Below are 18,417 nucleotides of genomic sequence, written 5' to 3' on the forward strand. Positions count from 1 at the left end.
GGCATTTGAACAAATGTTTGCTACATTTCAGAAGCCCAGGACAGAGCCTGTGGCGCCTTGCTGCTTGGGCTGCCCAGCCCTTGTCCTCAAGATTTACACACCCTTTTCAGAAAGTCTGTTTGAGAACTGAAAAAAAGCACAGGGCAAAGAAAGGAAGGGCTGGACTCACACAAGGATGTGTTTCCTTCGGTTGTAAAATAAACAAGCAAATTCCCCCAAACCACCAAACCTGAAATCCCTCTTTCACCTCTCCCTGAGAGCTTTCCCCACCCCTTCTACTTGGGCTGTTTCTGAGGCTGTAAGGAGAGGTAGCTCAGGAATGAAGCAGTATCTCAGTTGGGCAATGCACCCCAACCCCCCTTACCCAAATACCTTACACTCTTCACCATCACCCCAGTAAAAACAAACTCTATCCCACTTCTCTCAATGAATGTATGGTGTGGTTTTTTTGTGGTGGAGGAGGAGAGTGGTCAATTGTCCTCTTAGATTTGCAAACATGTCTCCTCCCCCCCCATAAAACTACCATTTATCTCTCACTTCTCAGAGAGGGCAACAAATCTTCCATCTTCCCAAGTTTTGGTCTGCATCATGATGGGTTTAGGGTTTAGATGGGGCAGGTTTCCCCCTCTACTTTTCATAAGACCTCTCATCCATTCAAATAAAATAAAAACCCATCTTTTATTCCTCTGAGTGAATCTCACTACTATTTAGTCTTATGGTGTATAGTGGGGTTTTTTGGAGACACTTTTTCCTCCTAGCTTTTCAACACTCCTTTCAGTTGGCGAAATTCACAACTGAGTTTTGCTGTTTAATGGTTTGGGGGAACTGTTTTAGGTACTATCTTAGTTTCTCAGTAGCCTTTTCACCATTACCCTAATACAAACACCCCCTCCCATAAGGATGCAAGAAGATAGGAGATCCATTGCCCATTAAAAGGAGTTGTTTTTTAAATTAGGCAAAGAGTTTGAGGGGAGGTCTCTTTAAAAGTTGGTAGGCAACATGCTTCCCAAAAAAGCTTTACAAAAAAAAAAATGCTAAGGAGATGGGCAATTCTTTGTTCCCCTCAGAGGAGTGAGAGACAGGTTTTGATCTGGAGTAGGTATGTGGAAAATGAACTCTCACAACAGCCTTCTCTTAAGAACCAGACTGAAAAACTTAAGATTGGAGAAAGCTGCTGAAAGGAGTGAGGGGTGTATTTTGGTTTTTATATTGAAGTGGGGTGAGTTCTGATGAAAAGCCTGGGCACCTCCCCGCAAATACCCTGCAAAAATCACCACACAGGTAAAACTTAGACAAGAGATTCATTGGTTGTCCCCTCCCCTAAGGAAAGGATTTCCTTTTTGGGGGGAGGTGCTCTAGAAAAATCACTCACTTCTTTCAGTAGTCTTCCCATCTCTCCAGTTGTTCTCCGTGCCCTGGTCTTTTTTGCACCCTCCTCCAGCCTTTTTTTTTGTGTTCATAGACCTTCTCTCTTCAACTCCCCCCCAAAAGCCCCCCAAATTTGGCCTCACTTCTTCATGTATGTGCAACCAATGAATTTCTTATCTCCGGAATTTTTCTGTGATGATTTTTGAGGGGTATTTTGGGGACATGCCCCAGCTTTTCACCAGAACTCACCCCACCTCAATAAAAACAATACACCCCCTCACTCCTTTCAGCAGCTTTCTCCCATTTAAGTTTTGCAGTGTGGTTGTTAAAGGCAGTTTTATTTTGGGGGGTGGGGTGGGGGGAAGAGTGTGAATCCTCTCTAACATTTTCTACATACGTTTTCCAAACCCGAACAAAATCCATTCCTCTCTCCTCTGAAGGGAGCAGTCAAAGAATTGCCCACATCCTTAGATCTTTTCTCTGCAGCTTCTAAAGGGAATATTACCTGCCATCTTTTAAAGAGACCTCTCTTCAAACTGTCTAATAAAAACAAAATCTTTGCTCCTTTCAATGGGCAATGGGTCTCCCATTTCTCGACTCTTTTTCTTTTCAGTTTCCTTTTTTTTCTTTTTTGGAGGGGTTACCCCACCTCCAGCTTTTCAATAAGCCATCTCCCTATAATCCTTCCTAATAAAACAAAACCCATCCCACATTCCTTTCAGTGTGGATTGACTTTCACATCTTCTTGAGTTTTTCTGTGTGGTGGTTTTTATTATGGACTTTTCAACCCTAAACCTCACTTCCTACCCCAGTTAAAGACAAAACCCATTCTTCGGTCCTTTCAGTGGGAACAAATCTCCCACCTTCTGGTTTATGCTTTGTATCGGTTTTTCTGTTTAGGGGGATGGGGGTAATTTTAGGAGCTGGGGTCAGCTTTTTGAGGGTGTTTCTTTCCCTAAAGCCCTTCCCTTAATAAAAACAAAATCCACTTCTCTCTCCTGAGTGTGGAGGACAATAAATGAATCTATCTCCTGAATTGTGCCATGTGTGGTTTTTTGGGTAATTTCCTTCCAGCTTTTCAACAGACCTTTTCCCATACCCACAAAACAGACTCCCTTGCTAGCTCCTCTTTAGCAAAAATCAAGCAGTATCTCCATCTCCTGGTATAGTTTTTTTTTTCCCCGGGGGGGGGCGGTTTGCTCCTATATTTTAACCTAAGTTCTCCTATTGAAACAAAAAATCTACCCCTTACGGGGAAGAGGAAGCAACACATTTATGATCTTTTGAATTTGGCTTCATGTGTTGGTTTTTCTTTTCTTTCGGAAGGGAAAAAGGGGGCTGTGATTTGAGGAAGGGTTTCCCATCCCAACATTGATTTTTACAGACCTTCTCCCTTCTAAAACCCATCCTTTATTTCTGAGGTGGAGGCAGTCAACAAATCTACCATATCCTGAGTTTTGCTCTTTTAATTTTTTGGAGGGGGCTACTTTTATTTACTGGGGTATCCTTTTTGAAGCAAACAAGACCCATCCTTTACTCCTCTGGAAGAGGATAATCAAACAATCTCAACAAAGGTTGCACCTCTAGTGCATTTTTTGAGGAGTGTGTGTGGGTAAGTGTTGCTTTTAGTTTTCCCAACGGACCTCTCCTCATCCCATCCACTTACTCTAAATAAAACCAAAACCCATTGCTCATCCCGAAGAGGGGGCGCGGAAATAAATGGTTTTTTTTCCAACGTCACTCTCCTCAAAATCATAACCCACTCCTTACTCCTGGGGAGGAAAGAACTCAAGAAATCGCATACCCTTAGTCATTCTTTGCTGTGTTCTTTTTTTTTGGGGTGGGTGGGGGGCGGTTTCTTTTCCTTCCCAACGCCATCCCCTCCCCCGACCCCCGTCCTCACTGCGGGGGTGGGGGTGGGGGTGGTGTAGTCAACAAATCCCTTGTTTTGAGTTGCCCTCAGTGCGGTGTTTTTTTGGGTGGGAGCAGGGGGTTAGAGGGACGCGACCCCCCAGAGGAGGAGGAGGAGGAGCGGTTGGTCGCGAGTGGGGTGGGGAAGTGGGGCACGCGCGGGGGCTGGGCACGTCTGGCTACAGGAGGCGAGGAGTAAGTGTATGGGGGGGGGGGTTGTTTAAGAAGGTGAGCGCACGAGGTCAGCCCCGCCCCCTCCCGAGGGGGAGGGAGGAACAGAACAGAGACGGGAGGGAGGAGCCCCTCCCCCACCCCTCCCCGGCAGACACCTCCGGGGCTCGCGCGGCGACGCGCGCGCGCGCTCCCTTGCTCCAGCTTGCGAGCGCGAGCCCTGGCGTCACGGGTTCTCCAAGCTCTTCTCCCCCAAGTCTCCTTTCTTTTTTGCCTTTCTCTTCTCTCCTCTCGCTGTTTCTCTCCTCTCTTTTCAAGAGGAGAGCCGCAGCCGCCATCCCGTCCCATCCCAAGCCCTCGTCCCCTCCTCCCTCTATTGGCCCAGCCTCCTCATGGGTCATGGACCCGGGTTGGACCAATGCGGAGGCTCGATACTGGGAGGTGGGCCGGTCCTGGGCAGACGCGCGCCGGGGGGCGGGGGCGGGGGGAGGGGAGGGTCTGGTGCTGCCTCAGCCGCAGCCGCCGCCGCCGCAGCAGCCGCCGCCGCTTTAGCCACCTCAGCCCCGGCCACCCCAGCCGCCTCAGCCGCCGCCTCCGCTCCAGCCGCCCCAGCCGCCGCCGCCGCCGCCGTCCGTTCGCCGGCCGCACACGCTCGCGCCCACGCACGCCCCGCACGCCCTCTGCTCCACGCGCGCGCGCGCGCGCGCGGGGACACTCACCCTCAGTGTGGTTCCCTCAGTGGCCCCCGCCTCCTTCCTTCCTCCCTCCAGCTCCTCCTCCTCCTCCTCTTCCTCCTCCTCTTCCTCCTCCCTCCTCTTCTCTCTTACATTGTCTCTGCCTCATTTTCCCTCCTGGTCTAAGAAAGAATAAGAAAGAAAAAGCCCCCCCCCTTTCAAAAATAATCCTCCCCATCACACCCCCCCCTTGCCCCCCACACTTTGCATCCTCCTGGGGAGCCTCCCCCTCTGTCTCCCTTCCCCCTGGAAACCAACCACAAGATATGCTCCTGGAGCCCTGCCTCTGAAGCGTCATCCCTCCGGGCTCCTGAGCCCCGAGAGAGAGGGGGGGGCTTAGTTTAAAACCTCATTAAAGATCAAGGGAAGGGGGGCTGCACCCCATAGCTCTTCCCTTCCCTCTCACCCCCGACAGACCCTTTCATTCCCCTCTCCCAGCCTACCAGCTCTGTCCCCACAGCTGCCCCTGAACGAGACATTACCACCTCCACCCCCACTCCTAACCCCCCCCCTTCAACTTTCAGAGGCAGCCGGGCCACATCAAAACCCCCTTTGAATGGTGTAGGACATTAGGGAAAGGTAAGTCCCTAACTCATCGCCTCCTTGTTTATGGTCCTCCCACCCCACCGAAGAGCTGGGGAGGGGTCCTTGGGTGGGGGAGTTAGGGGTCAGGGAGTAAATCACCTGGACTGTGGGAACCCAAGATTGGTGGGCTGTTACTGAATTGGTGCCTGGGTTCTGTAAGTTGGAGAAAGTGAAGAGGGTACAGGGACGACCCATTGTGAGGATTAAAAGGGCAAAGGACTTCATTTGGCCTAATCGAGGGGAAAGTAACTATGTATCTATCTGTGCCACTCGCTTCCTTCTTTTGCTCCTTTATTCCTGCTCTTGTTTTAGATGTCGATGGCTGAATTAATCTCTGTGACTGAATCACTGTGACCTGTGGGAGGAAAAGGAACCAAATGGTTCAGCCTGGGAATATCTTGAATGAATGTGGAGAGTCTGGGCTAGTGGAGGGGAACTTGACTATCATCCTCCCATCAGGGAACAGTTTGCCCTTTGTACTGTGTCTTTAAATTTGTAGTCTGCTTTGTGTGATTTGTACATAATACAGAATCAGCAGTCACAGACATCTAAATAAAAACCTGGCTGTCATATTTCAGTTTTGCACTCTTTTTGGAGGTGCTATCTTCTAGTTTGTTTTTTAAAGAAAGGACGTGGAAAGAACATAAGTACTTCCCCGTAGTATTGCGAGGGGGGGGGCGCATCACATTGCATTTCATCAGAAATTGGTTGTTTAAGAAGTTTCTGAGAAGGAAACAAAATGATTCATTGTTGAATTGTCATTTTCCTCTGCCTTTTTTCCAAGGTTTGCTTGCATTTTTTCTGGATTACAGACTTATAACATTGACAAGCAAAATATGTGTCCTTGAGGGACTGGGTTCTTTAAATGTTTCAGTATGTGTTACTATTTTAAGGTGCATTTTAGAAAGTACTTTTGAAAGAAAGAGTAGTGAAATAGCCTTATCCTAAGTATTTTTGTTTTGTTATTTAAAAAAACCTAGTAAAAGGGAAACTTCATAGTTTGCAGAACAGACCTTTTAATGTTATGCAAATCATTGTATCCTATGTTTAGATTTGCTGCAGCTTTAATAATTGCTTTCAATTTAAAATGAAGACCTTTTTTGCCTTGTGTACATTGGCTTGTTCATTCTTAGGCTGTTGGTGAGGAGGGGAGAGAGAATAGATCTGTGTGATAATAAAAACATCTTTGGATCTCTGGGTAAATATTTCTTTCCTTGGATTTGTTCCCTGAGTTTATTCTACTGTAAATTATAAACCAGTTTTTGTTTTGGTATCTTAGACTAGGTGGAGAGCTGGCTTGCTGATTTCCTTGTTGTTGAGGTCCATGGGAACACACACACACACACACACACTCTCTCTCTCTCTCTCTCTCTCTCTCTCTCTCTCTCTCTCTCTCTCTCTCTCTCTCTCTTTCTCTCTCTCTCTCTCCCCAGGCTGAGAGCTCATTGTTCTTCCACACACATTCTCTCTCCCATATTTGGGACTAGGCTTGCACAAACACAGCTCTTTTTTGGGAGAAAAGAAGAGGAAAAATGGGGGAAGGGAAGGGTGCTATTTGTCTTAAGCACATCTTTTACCTCTCTCATGTGGCCTTTTCTATAGTCATCAAAAAGGTCAAAGAGTAAATTAGAAACTAAAGGGCAGGAAAAAAGATCCAGACTTCTTCACTTCCACCTTCTGCTTACCCTTCTTAGTTCTGTTCTCTGTTGCTATTTTTTTGAAGATAGGATCGTGCACTTTATGTTGGGCTTCTCATTTGCCCCTGACTTTTTTGGGGGAATAGGAATATCAACTCCCCTTGACATATTTTTGCAATGACTGTTTTTTAGGTAGAGAAGAGATTTCTTAATTGTTTTGCAGTGCACAGCTTGTTAATACCAGATTTGGGGTTAATCTTTGATGAGAAAGAGTGTATGTGTATGTATGTGAGGTTTAAACCCTAAGTTTGTTATGTACATATTTATGTATGTGTGCTGTTTAAATGCGAGTTTTTGTAAATAGCAGTTATAAGTAAAGATCTGGGCCTGTGATTATGGGACTGGGTATAAAGGCCACTTTGAAAGTTGGGTTGGGACAGACTTTAAAGAGACCATCTGGGCTTCCATTGCCCTGTGCTCTGGGTTGGTTTTGGTATGGGTAGCATCTTCTATTGGTGATGTCTTTGAAGTGTGTAGATGAAAAGGGTGGTGTAGGGGAATAATGCCTTAGCTTAATTTTCTCTTGAATGCCCTGCAAATGTGACCTGCCTATGCTGCTAGCACACAGGCTGGGCATAAAGATTTTATTACAGTATTGTCTATCCACTGACAAAAGATTTTGCTCTGTTAAGAGAGGAACTGTTTTACACATTGTGACTGTTCAAGTCCTGCCCTCATTTGATTATCTATACCATTTTATAAGAAGTGAGCCACTTGGAAAAATAAGGAACAAAAATAATGACGTTCATTATTCAAATTCTAGGTTGTAGAAATAGTAAATAGGAAGGTTGAAATTGAATTAAATCTTTTCAATAATAAGAGTAAATGCTCTTTAGGTTCATTTTGGTTCTAGATGAGTTAGAGTAAGCCTATTGAAAAAAGCAGTTTGAGCACTGGATGATAAGGCTTGGTTCAGTGTGCTTGGGTTTAGGTGTGGAGGTAGAAAATGGTTTAAATCAAAGTGGAAATCTCATGTCTTTGGGTTGAGAAGGCTGGACTTCAGTAAGAACATTACTTTGCATAAACAAAATTAATTTAACTCAATACTGTGATTCTTTGAGTCAAGCAGAAATTTGAGTTGTAGAGTTTGATGGAGTGGTATAGTAGTGTGTGAATTGCTGAGTGTCATAGGAGCTTAGTATTAGGAGGAATATTCCTGAAGTCTGAATCTACTCTGCTCTATCCAAAGCAGTAACCATTCTGCCTGATCTTGAAGGCCCCCAGTGATGGGGAAGGGGTTGTTACTATCCCAGGAGGCATCCAGTTTTACTATTGGAGAACTCTTATTAGGACGTTTTTCCTTACTGAGCTGAAGTATGCCTTCATCTCTCTGTTATGTTTCTGCCCTCTGAAGGCTAAGCAGAGGTTGTTCACCTGAAAACTCTTCAAATATATGAAGACAGTGAACATTTTCCTACCCCACACCCCACCAGTTTTCTCTTTTTCAGCCTAAGTACTCAAGACCACCAAATTTTTTCAAACCAAGATAAAGTTATTGAGCTAATAAAGAAAATGTAGACTAGAGAAACATACCAGAAAGGATTTTTTTAAACGAACATTACACAGACTAACCCTTTTTAAGTGTATCTTTTAAAGAAATGAACAGACTAGAGTGATTAGAATGATTAGAATTTTAATGAGGTAAAAGGACTTGAGTATATAGGATAAACTTTTCCTTTCTTATCCCTGCCAGTATTTGAAAAGTTATTTGTAAATTTGATTAGCTTTTCTTTTAAAACTTAACATTTGCAAAAGATAAAAATCTAAAACTACAAAGCATTTTCTGTTAAAAGTATAATAAAATGGGATTGATTGATCATTTTGTTGCCCAATTAGAATTACTGTCGGGTAGTTGTAGTTGTTCGATGTATCAAATCCTGTGTAAGTATTCCTTTAGTTGAAAGGAAATCCAAGTAACTAAGGACTAGACAAGTAAAAGATAATTTAAATCAGTGAAGTTACTCGCTTGTTTCTTGTTTTTTAGCTTCAATTTAGTGACTCCAGAATTTTAAGGTCATTAGAAGAAAACAAAATTCTGATAATTTTGGTATTCACTGGAATAATTGTTTCTAATATTCAACATTTTTAAAACATTAGGAAACATGGCATTCCAAAAAAATTAGATTTCCCTTTTCTAAAATATGGCTGTGTATTGCATTGATTTAGCGAATACTTATTACCTTTTTTTTTTTTTGCAGGGTAATGAGGGTTAAGTGACTTGCCCAGGGTCACACAGCTAGTAAGTGTCAAGTGTCAGAGGCCGCATTTGAACTCAGGTCCTCCTGAATCCAGGGCCGGTGCTTTATTCGCTGTACCACCTAGCTGCCCCCAACTACTTATTACTTTTAAAATTAATTTCAGATCTTTAATATTCTGATTGAATCTAAGTAATCAAAAAATATTTTAAGGAATAAAATAACTTGTATACCATTTTTTTCGAGGAGTAGCAAGTTCTACTAACTCCTTTTGACTGCTTTTCTTTTTGGTAGCAAATCTGGAGATTAAGGTAGCAGAAAATTTCAGTGGGTCATTAATGTAAACCTGGTTATAGACTTAATTAAAAAAAACCCTAACAAGGGGCAGCTAGGTGGCACAGTGGATAGAGCACTGATCCTGGATTCAGGAGAACCTGAGTTCAAATCCGGTCTCAGATATTTGACACTTAGTAGCTGTGTGACCCTGGGCAAGTCACTTAACCCCAGTTGAAAACAAACAAACAAACAAACCCTAACAACCTAGAAACAATATACCATTGTCTTGTATGATAAATGTCTGATGGTGTTATACTCTAGTTGATCATAGGTTTTTTTCTTTTGACTCGAAATTTCTCCTGGATCAGTTTTGACCACTTAGTTAATTAAATTTTGATAAATATTCTAAAGACTTAACTTTCAAGTTCTATAAAGTGTCAAGTGTCTGAGCCCAAATTTGAACTTAGGTCCTCCTGAATCTAGGGCCGGTGCGCTATCCAGCTGCTCCCCATTCATTTCTAAATATATCCCTCCTCTTCCCTTTCCAGCAAGCCATCTCTTGTAACAAAGATTAAAAAAGAAAGCAATGGGATGGGGGGACAAGTCCAGCATGATCAACCAACACATTACCCCTATCTGATTATATGCATGGCCTACACCCAGAATCCTGGGTGCTCTGTATACCTAGAGCACTGAGTACCTTTTGTTCACTGAAGGAAAATACACATTTCTCAACTCTTCTCTGGGGCCTACCTTGCTCATTATTTTGCTCATTATAATCATACAGCTCAGTTTTATTTCATTGTTATTTCCACTTTGTTGGAGTCAATCTATAAATTGTTTTTCTTGTACTCTGCATCAGTTCATAGAGATCTTTTCATGCTTCTCTAGATTCTTCATATTCTGTCATTTCATACCTTTTAAAATTTTATTCCCAATTTGATGGGTATTACTCTTCTAACACAAATGCTGCTATGAATATTTTGGCACATATGGGACCTTTTCTGTCAAAGACAGATCCCTCCTTGGGTTGTCTGCCCAAATAAGGTCTGTAGGTACAAGGGTATGGACATTTTTATCTCTTTTTTAAAAATCATAAATCCAAATTGTTTTCTAGAATGGACAAATTCATAGCTCCATCAACTGAATACTTGTGTTGCAGTCTTTCTAAAGAATTTTAGGTAAAAAACATAAGCTGAATATTTAGCCAGATATTCAGAAAAATTAAAGATTCTCAGTTTGACATTTAATGTTTGATCACAGGTTATTGTTATTTACCATTTACATTTCATAATTAGTATATTTTTTGCTGTTAATAATGTATATGTTTTGGATATATGGTTGAAATGTCCTTTAGTATGATTTTGACATAATTGTTTAAAAATATTTTATGTTTTATGGGTATTGACATATAAGATGACTACCCCAGTTGATAATGGAAACCTAGTCTTTTTTTTTTTTTTTTTTGTGGGGCAATGGGGGTTAAGTGACTTGCCCAGGGTCACACAGCTAGTAAGTGTAAAGTGTCTGAGGCCGGATTTGAACTCAGGTACTCCTGAATCTAGGGCCGGTGCTCTATCCACTGCGCCACCTAGCTGCCCCTGAAACCTAGTCTTAAGAACTAGGAACCCCTTATTATTTGTTGGAATTAGGTGCTTATGCTAATATATAATATTTTGGATCCAACAATGATATATACTATTTTATAAGGGACTCAAAGGCCTCATGTTCATGTATTTACTCCCAGTAGTAGTTGAAAGTATAGATTTTTAAAGTTTGTCCTCTATTTCATGAAAGAACACTTGCTATTTGAGAAGACTCTGCCAAATCCTCTTTCTCTTAAGACCTTAGGGTGAGCATCCACATCAGACAAGAAGAACCATAAGAAATGCTCAACCATAAACTGATTTTTCACATGGCTTGGAGGTTTGTTCCTTTCTCCTTGAGCTTATAACCTAGCATTTTTCTCCTTTCAGTATTTTCTGATATTTTCTACTGTGGTGGTTCTCTTGTTGCCTTATTTGATATATCAGCTAATATTCCTTTAGGAGATTCTATCTAATTCACATATCCTGACTTCTTTAGATTATAATAGTTTTGTTGTTTCTATATAATTTTATAGCATGTATTTTGTGTGTGTGTGAGGCAATTGGGGTTAAGTGGCTTGCCCAGGGTCACACAGCTAGTAAGTGTTAAGTGTCTGAGACCGGATTTGAACTCAGGTCCTCCTGACTCCAGGGCTGGTGCTCTATCCACTGTGCCACCTAGCCGCCCCATATAGCATGTATTTAAAAAAAACCCACACCACTCTTTGTGACAATAGGACAGTAGGTAACACTTTCTTTTCCAAATGATTTATCATCTCTCCAGCCCTATAGAACTCTGTAAGTAGAGTTTTAGTATCTCATTGACCTTGTGTCATTATATCAGTATCGTGGTGTTTTGCTCAGTTCTTGACTAGTTTAGGCAATATTATAGTAAGAAGATGGTCAAACCCTTCAACTTGGCCTTCTGGGACTGTGCCTCGACAATCCTTTATCTTCCATTCTCATGAAATGATGTGAATGAATTCTCTGACCTCCACATTCTTCATTCCCCCATGTCATTGATTCACATGGATCCCCCCCCCCCCCCCAATCTCTTTGTTCAGGTTTTTCCTTCCCTTTTATATAGCTAACCTCTAATCCTGGCTTTAATCATTTCAAATCTAGACAGCTACTATAGTATTGGTCTTCCTCCCATTAACTTGTAAATTCTTTAAGGCATTGGTTCTCAAAGGGTGTGCCAGAGCACATTACTGTACTTCTAGTTTTGCTGGTGTCAAGTGAAACTCTTCCTCATACTTCACAGCTTCTTGGTACCTTAGCTCCTGTCCCCAGCTACAGTTTGCTGATCACAATAGCAGTGCTGTGGATAGAGATGCAAAGCCTCTTACTTCCCTGTGATTCCTGGTGAGATAAAGAATAGGTGAGAGATTCATGGAGGAGAAGGAAAGAAAAATGGAGGAATCTCAAGATCTGGATAATGGTTCTGGGGTCCCAATTATCCTGGACCCCTTCTTTGTTGGTGACTTAAATGTTTTTTTTGTTGTTTTTTTTTTAGTGAGGCAATTGGGGTTAAGTGACTTGCCCAGGGTCACACAGCTAGTAAGTGTTAAGTGTTAAAGTGTCTGAGGTCGGATCCGAACCCAGGTACTCCTGACTCCAGGGCTTTATCCACTGCGCCACCTAGCTGCCTCGGTGACTTAAATGTTAAGTGTGCTTCAATACCTCATGACTCAGAATGTTGCTGTTGGGGAAAAAAAATGGACAAGCACTGCTTTTGACAGCAGGGACAAATTAGATCAAATGAGTATTTATTAGGCATCTACTGTGTGCCAGGCCTTGTGGGAGGCCCTGGCGATACAAAGACAAAAATGAAATGGTTCCTACTCTCAAGGAAATTATACTCTATCAGGAGGGACAATATTTACATGAAACTGTAGACAGATTATCTACAAAATACACGCAAGGTAATTTTGGAAAGGAGGGCACTAGTATCTGGGGTGGGGGGAGGGCCTGGATAGTGCTTTTTAGTTGAATCTTAGACAAGAGATTCTTAGAACTGGAAGTATGACCGGAGTCCGTTCCAGATATGGGAGAGGGCCAAATAAAGGCAGAGAGGATTGAAGTGGAGCCTTGTGTTTGAGAAACAACCTAAAGGGCAGTCTGGCTGAAATGTAGAGTTTAAGAAGAGGATTGGTGTCTATTAACGAGGTTGGAAAAGTAGGTAAGGGCCAGGTCTTTTGTAAAGGACTTTAAATGCTCCAAACAGAGGCAACAGAGAACCATTGGAGTGTATTGGTTAGGGAGATTATATAGATCCTTATGCTTAAGGAAAATCACTTGTGGTATCTGCAGAATGGAATGGGGAAAGCTAAGTCTGGGAGACCAATCAAAAGAAGGAATACAGGAATAGTCTAGGCTACAGGTGGTGCGGTTCCAGAATAAGGTGGTGGCTTTGTGAGTAGCCAGATGGAGTTAGATGTTAAAGATGATGTGAAAATTGAAACAAGATTTGACAAATGAATGGATATGTGGTGGAGGGGTGAAGGAGGTGGTGGAGGGGTGAGGAAGAGTTAGGAGTCAAGGAAAAATAATGTTGAGGTTGCAAATGTGGGAGATTGGAAAGTTGGTGATGTGACCACACAGTAAGTATACTTGTATTTTAAGAATTAGGTATGGGGGGCAGCTGGGTGGCGCAGTGGATGAAGCACCCACCCTGGATTCAGGAGGACCAGAGTTCAAATCCAGCCTCAGACACTTGACACTAGCTGTGTGACCCTGGGCAAATCACTTGACCCTCATTGCCCTCCAAAAAAAAAAGAAAAAAAAAGAAAAGAACAAAAGAATGTTATGTTTCAGAAAAGTTGGGGTTGTTAGGTGGTGCCACAGGGCACAGAACACTGGGTCTAGAGTCAGCAAAGACCCAAATTTAAATTTGGCTTCAGATAACCACTAGCTGGTGATTCCAGGAGAGTAGCTTGAGTTCACTTGCCTCATCTGTAAAGTGGGAATAATAATAGCACCTCCCTCCCAGAGTTGTTGTAACTATAACTACACTAGCTAGCATTTATATAGTATACTTTAAGGTTGGCGAAGCACTTTACATACTATTTGTAAAGCACTTTGCAGACCATAAAGTACTATATAAATGCTAGCCAGCATTATTCTTAATAAAAGAAAATATATACGGTGGTGTTCCTCAGTTTGCTGCAATCTAATCCTGGAAATCATATCATAACTAGATCATAAAGCAGTCTGAATTTTCCCACAGGAACAATGTCATTGGGGATTGTGTTCTTGACTGAAGACTTGGCAGCAGTTCATAGATGGTACGATATAAAAGCAAAAGTACAACCACCATAAACCTCTTGAATAATTGAAAGTACTAAAATCACAATCAAATTCCTGTAAAATGGGCAGACTTTGTATACTGATTATAAAATGGTCTCCAATCTGTTAAAGTTATACATATAACTCATAAAATGCAATAAGTTTAACATAAAAACTAATCTTTTTTTTTTTTGGCTGGGCTGTGAGGGTTAAAGGATATGCCCAGGTTCACACAACTAATAAGTGTCAAGTGTCTGAGGTCCAATTTGAATTCAGGTCCTCCTGAATCCAGGGCCTGTGCTTTATCCCCTGGTTGCCTAGCTGCCCCCTATTTTATCTTTAAAAACACAGGAGTGTTATTTCTGGATCCATGTGTAAGAAAGATGATTCTGATGAAAGGCTGAAAGACTTGGGAGGCAGGGTTAGCCAATGGAGATGGACAGATCTATTAGGTCACTATAATAATCTAGAAATGAGGTCTTGGACTAAGGTGGAACAGTTGGAATAGAAAGGTTATAAATGATAGATGTCATGGAGGAGAGGGATTAGTCAAAGATTGGCACATAGTAAGCAGTTAATAAGTGCTTCTTTCATTCATATAACTCCAGAACACAGAAGGGGGTATAGTTTTAGGGGAAAAGACATGGTGAGTTTGAGTTGCTAGTAAGACAATTAGAGAAGCAAGCATTTAGGGAATTAGGATTGGAAACTCAGAAGAGAGAGAATTTAGGATTGGAGATGGAGATTTGACAGTCATTTGAGTAGAGGTGGTAGTTGGAGCAATTTGAGTGAATGAGATCCTCAAAGGAGAGAATTATTTAGCAAGAAAAAAGAGCTAAAGACAGATCCTTGGGGAATAACCACATAAAATGGTTACAAAGAAGATGGGAATAATTAGAATAAAGGTTCTTAACTTGGAATCTATGAACTTGTTTTAAAAATAGTTTGGCAACTATTTTAATATAATTGGTTTTCTTTATAATAATATGTGGAGTGGAGCAGAGATGCTGGCTCCCTTAGATAGATAGATGAAGGCGTATTGGCCTCTTTCTCTCTCCTCACCAAATTCTTATGCTCCTTAATAAATGGTTGAAAGTCTAGACTCTTGCTAAAGCTTCTAACTTATTGGCGACCACTCATTAGATTTTTAGACAATCTAGCTAGAATTTTAGCCACCTCACAGATAGCAACTTTACAGAGCCCTGGCCCTGGAATTAGGAGGACCTGAGTTCAAATATGGCCTCAGACATTATCTCTGTGACCCTGGGCAAGTCACTTAATGCCGATTGCCTTTCCCCTCCCTTACCCCAAAAGAAAAAGGAAAAAAAATGAATTAGATAAGGTAGAAAATCTCCATACATGAACATTTGCTTACACAAAAGTCAGAAAAGGAGAATTATATATGAAAATAAGTCTTAAAACAGGTTTGAAAAAAATATACATGAAATTTAACATGGTACTGTACACATTGTTCTATGTTCTCTTCTGAACTTCCTTCTTTTTGTAGATGACTCAGAAAATTTGGAAATGGAAGGCTAAGAAAGGGATGGGGACAGCTGGAAAAAGTTAGAATGGACAAAGGGAAAAGTTAGGATTGGGGGACCTTGCCTATGTTTGTAGGTATGGGGGAAGGAGCCAGTGGAGAGGGAGAGATTGAATATGTATAAACAGGAGGTGATGACTTTGACTCCTTTTCATGCTTTGAATTTGCTATAGGGAATTCACACCCATAAATATGCTGGAGGCCTTTCTTGCTTTCTCCTGACTTGGTGGTGGTTGTGGCGGAGGAGAAACCAGTGGAGCACTCTGGTTGTCCATCTGTCAACCTTTGATTTTGCTACATGAACAGCCCATCTGTTATTTCTGTCACAATTTTTTGATGGCAATCTTTACTCTTATTCGTCAGAGTCCTTACTTGGTTTTATGTTGCGGTTTGCTCACAGCCACATGCACCTTTCCATTGCCCTCTAATACTTATGAACTCTTTGGAGGTAGTGTTGTTCCAGGTCTGTTATACAGTACAGCCGGTCAAATGTTTTCTCTGAAAAGGTGGCCTGATTTTTCACTACAAATGAAACAAATGCAAAGAAAGTAAATAGAGTACTCAAATGTAAGCAGTTAGGGAAGGAATCGGGAAAGATTTCATGTGTAGAAAGTGGTATTCGTGTTATATCAAAACAAGGAAGATACTTTTATTTGCTTTCTTTGAATTTAGAAGGGAGTTTGGGGGATGATTGGGATAGCCCAAGTTCCTTAAGATTAAAATTGTATACTTAAGCTCGTGTAAATTTTCCTGCAGCAAGTATAGGAATTTAAAATCATACCTTTGAAGCTTGAGTCTGTACTTTTCAAAAAACAAGTTGCTTTCCCCCTTCTTGGCTACCAGGTATAAGGGTAGTCTATCAGTAAACCATTAAATAAATGAGTTTAATCTTGAAAGTGGAAGTCTAAATTAAGCAATGTTAGATGAACATTGGGGATCACCTACATTTCCCTCATTTATTTCCATTATAATTTTAAAGATGCCTTCTAACTGTTAACGATTTGACCCTAAAGTAGAGGGCCAAAGAAAAAGGAAGCCTGATGACTCCATTGAGTTTAAATGCCAGCTCTGCTACTTGGGTGACCCATTTTACAACATTTGACCCATCTAAGCCTCAGTTTTCTCATCAGTAAAATAAATATGGGACTAGTTGATCTTCTAGGGACACTTCTAGCTCGAAATCCTGAAACTATATAATAAAAATGATTCTGTTTAGGGAAGTTAGAACAATATGTGCATCTGTTTTACCTATGTGATGACATTGGCTGTAAGATGTCATTAGTATAGATGATTTTTGCCCATGGATTACAAAGGGTCCCTATCATCATTATCTCTCTCTTTTATTATGAGAATCAGATATCATTTTTTACCAGCACTTATTACAGTACCTGGCACATAGTAGGTCCTCAATAAGTGCTTGTTCATTTGACTTTTCCTGGACCATTCTTTTGTATTTATTGATACTTTCTGTGTCATAGTTATTTGTGTTATATCTGGTTTTTTTTATTCCCTAGCACCTAATATAGCTCTTTTCAAGTAAGAGGCAAAAAATATTTCTTGAGATATTTGTAGGATCATAGATTTAGACCTGGCAAAGCCTTTAGAGGCCATTAGTCCAACTCCCTTATTTAAAAAAAAAAGAAAAGAAAAAAAAAAGAGAAAACTGAGGATCAGAGTGATTAAGGGAGTTGTTCAAGGCCACACCAGCAGGAAGCAAGAGAGGTGAGATTTGAACCTTAGGTTGTTATCTGTCTCCAGAGCCTTTCTTCTTTCCAGTGCATCCCATGACTCTGCCCAACATCACACAGGTAGTAGTGGCAGAGGCAAGATTTGAACCCAGGTTATCTCTTCCTAAATTCAGTGAGTGCCTACAGTTGAGGGAATCAGAATACACCATGTAGTAAATTCCTAATTCATTGGGAATTCTCAAATGACTTTGTAGGAGTAGGACTTGTATTTTTGAGCGGTAGGTCTGGGTGTGCTAAGGTGTGCCTTTATACCTGATTATTCAGCTCAGTGTAGCCACTGCAAGATGTATAAAGGTGATCATTTTTAGACAACTCACTGGTCCGTTAATACTCCCCAGTAAACAGTGAACCTTTGATATAAGTCACTGGTTGGGGTACGTAATACAGAGAAGTCTGTGCTATGGTCCTTGACCTTGAGAATCTGAGAAAATTTATCTGGGTAGATAAAGCATAAGCATAGAAGTTAAATAACAAACACAATAAATAAAAAGAGATTTCCACAAGATATTCTCTAAGGTCCCTTCTAGCTATAAAATTCTCTGAATACAAGACAGTACATGATTAAGTGTTAGAAACATGATGAGTGCCATGTATTCAGAAACGGAAGAAGATCATTATGGGCTGGAGTAATTCATGTCTCATGTGCAATATATAGCCACAGGTTAAAGGGCCTGGACCACAAGCTGAATTGGGAGAGGAGAAACAAACAAAAGCAGAGGGCCTGGGCACAGTTGGGGTGAGGTAATCCAGCTCTACTGAGCCTGGGATTTAGTGCTAAAAGGGACCTTTGAGATTGTTTAGTCAAAATGTTCAACTTCCTTCTTATTTTACAGGTTAAGAAGTAGGGTCACAATGGGTAAGGTAATTGGCTAAGGTCATATAGGGTAGTAGCAAGGCTGAAATTGGAATCTTGGTCCTCCATGTCCAGATCGAGTGTTCTCTTACACTGATAGAGAAGATAGACATTTACACGTGCTTGTGTATTTGTACATACATATGTACATACACACACACACTTAATATAACACCTTTCTACCCTAGCTGCTGCAGGCTCAGTCTCCTGTGTTTTTATTTCTCTTCACCTTGATGATAACTGATCCCAAGCAAAAATGCCCCGGGAGGCTAGGTTAGACCTGAAAACAGCTGGTTGAGTAATTAGTGTGGAGTCAGGCTATATAATCTGACGTTTTGCAAAAGCTTCTTGGAAGAGTAAGGGCCCTTGTACCTTTTTAGTCTCGGTAGAAACAGTCAGAGTGGATTGGATAGCTAGGGAACCAGAAAGTGCTCGAAATTCATGCTGCTTATTTGGAAAAGA

At 41.5% G+C, this 18,417-nt stretch overlaps 1 protein-coding gene across 2 annotated transcripts in view; it reads left to right on the forward strand.

Moving 5' to 3' along the window:
• The first annotated feature begins 4,204 nt into the window (after positions 1–4,204).
• RERE (arginine-glutamic acid dipeptide repeats) overlaps positions 4,205–18,417 on the forward strand; it is a 583,895-nt gene continuing 569,682 nt past the window's right edge. Inside the window, exon 1 of one of the 2 annotated variants that reach the window (XM_043991371.1) lies at positions 4,205–4,763. The gene's annotated coding sequence lies outside the window, so the exon portion shown is untranslated. The remainder of the gene's footprint in view (positions 4,764–18,417) is intronic. The other variant, XM_043991372.1, reaches the window with a different exon arrangement.

Source organism: Dromiciops gliroides, chromosome 3 (assembly GCF_019393635.1).
Source record: "Dromiciops gliroides isolate mDroGli1 chromosome 3, mDroGli1.pri, whole genome shotgun sequence".
In the NCBI taxonomy this organism is placed as follows: Eukaryota; Metazoa; Chordata; class Mammalia; order Microbiotheria; family Microbiotheriidae; genus Dromiciops; species Dromiciops gliroides.